This window comes from Mastomys coucha, unplaced genomic scaffold, assembly GCF_008632895.1.
Source record: "Mastomys coucha isolate ucsf_1 unplaced genomic scaffold, UCSF_Mcou_1 pScaffold7, whole genome shotgun sequence".
Classification (NCBI taxonomy): domain Eukaryota; kingdom Metazoa; phylum Chordata; class Mammalia; order Rodentia; family Muridae; genus Mastomys; species Mastomys coucha.
In genome coordinates, this window is record NW_022196913.1 from 25,913,957 (window position 1) to 25,916,184 (window position 2,228).

The following is a 2,228-nucleotide window of genomic DNA, read 5'->3' on the forward strand; positions in this document are numbered from 1 at the left end:
AAAAAAAAAAAAAACAACAAACAAACAGTAGAATCCCAAGATGGGGAAGGGAAAGGCTAACTAACATCCGGACTCCAGGAGTTCTCACAGCAGGACAGCCCAACTCGCCCAGAACCCAGCATCTCCTCCTCCTGTGCTTCTTTCTATGGTTTCTATAAAACTGGGACACTGCTACAGGAAAAGTGGAGAGCGCACAGGCACTCTTGTCTCCCCAGTTCTCCCCTAACTGTGAATGAGTCCACTTTCCTTTACTCATTTCTGTTTCCTAATTTCTTTCAAAATTTGGGGAACCCAGAGTGGGAGGATTAGGGGCCTAAATGTTTCATAACACTGTCAAAACAAAACAAAAAAACCCAACATCAGAAGGCATGGACTTCAAGAAAATTTGTAGAAATGAAACATGGTTTCAAATGTCCAAAGACTGTTGGACCCCTGCGAGCCACTCACATAAACTCTGTTTTAGAAAATCTTCAGTTGTTGTTTTAGCTATGATTTTAACTAAATGCAGACTTTTAAAATGAAAGAGAAATGTGAATTTAAAATGTGAAATAATATCAGGTTGAAATAAAATTTAGTGTTAAGTGTGGTGATAGATTAAAGTGTGCTCCCCACAAAGGTCAGGTCTTGTCCTTGGTATGACTTGAAGATCTTGTCTCCAAGTCTGGGATCTTCACGGGCTGGAGCTGCAGGTCAGTGGCCGACCACTTGCCTAGTAACTTGCCTTCAGACCATTTCCATTAAGAATGGTCCTAATTGTGGGGCCCTTATTAGAGAGACACAGGCTGAATAGGTCAAAGGCACGATATGAAGGCAGACACCTGTCAAGTCCCAGAGAGAGGCCTCAGGAGAAGCCATAGCTGCTCATGCCTTGATCTTGAACTTCAAGAAAATATCTATTGTCTGTGTTGTTTCTTATGCAACCCTGTCATTCTAATTATGTTTTAATAATATCTCTGGGTATGGCTAAGCCATGGAAAATACCAAATAAAGAATAAGAGTCAGAAATAGAAAACTAAAAAGCATTTCTCTAATATTTTCAGTTATTTTCGAACGTTTTGATTTGATTTTGTGTCGTTTTTGTTTCTGATACCTCTGACCAGACTCTCCCTCTATGTGCCCCAGTCTCGTCTGTCTTGCCTCTTCTCCTTCAGTCACGCTCGAATGACTCTTGAGAAGTTAATATAACTCTTTTAACGTTACTAGGGAAAAAAAAATAGTAACACTACTATAACTCACTGGTCACACAGCATTTTCAGTCTGGATGAAAAAAAAAAAATCCAAGGCCGTGGGCTTGTGATTTTGTTGGTTGCCACAAGATGGCAGAAAAGGGCAGCACATTTCACAGCACTGCAAAACTACATTCCTTAGTCCTCCACCTGTCCTGCTTTAACTGCTCGCTGGAAGGGGTCTTCATACAGAGGGATTGCGATGGTGATCTACAAAATATGATTTACAGGAGAAAGTAGATCATAAGGTAACGGAGAACGCTAATTTCATGAAACATCAAAAATGAAACATCAAAAATGACTTTTAGGTTATCGGGATTATGGAGAGTTGCAGAACCTGGATGGTGCATGGAAGTCCCACAAATATTGAGGGTAGGCTACACCAACTCATTGGTCATGCTGGGGTCCACTGGCTTTAAATGCAGTTTTGACGCTTGCGGCTGGATTCATGATCGTGGACATTCAAATCAGTCTTGAAGATGGCCTCTCTGAAGCATACTTTCTCATGAATTTACTCAGGTTCCATATTCGCTTGTACGGTCGATACCCACACACTTGCAGCATTTACTGGCCTGTGCTAAAGCAGCATACTTTTCAAGAGGAATGAAAGGTTGGTTGGCCAGGGTCTGAATACCAGTTAATGCACGATTTAAAGCTTGATTCTGTACATTCATGAACAGGAACTACACGCTGCTGCGCTTATTAAAATGAATGTTCCTACTGCCCGAGGTTAATTGTCCAATACTGATCTTCCAAACGCACACTGCTTACTGCATCTTTTGGCACTTTACATTATGCTTTGTTCCCTCCAAGGCGAGAGAGCCGCCTTCAATAACCACTCTTGTGTTGTAACAGCTCTTCCATAGGAAATTGTGAGTGGCTCTGAAAAGAGCCTTTGGGTTTGTTGTGAGCTCTGCGAACTCACTTGGAGCTAGTGTACTTGGTGACGGCCTTGGTGCCCTCGGATACGGCGTGCTTGGCCAGCTCCCCGGGCAGCAGCAG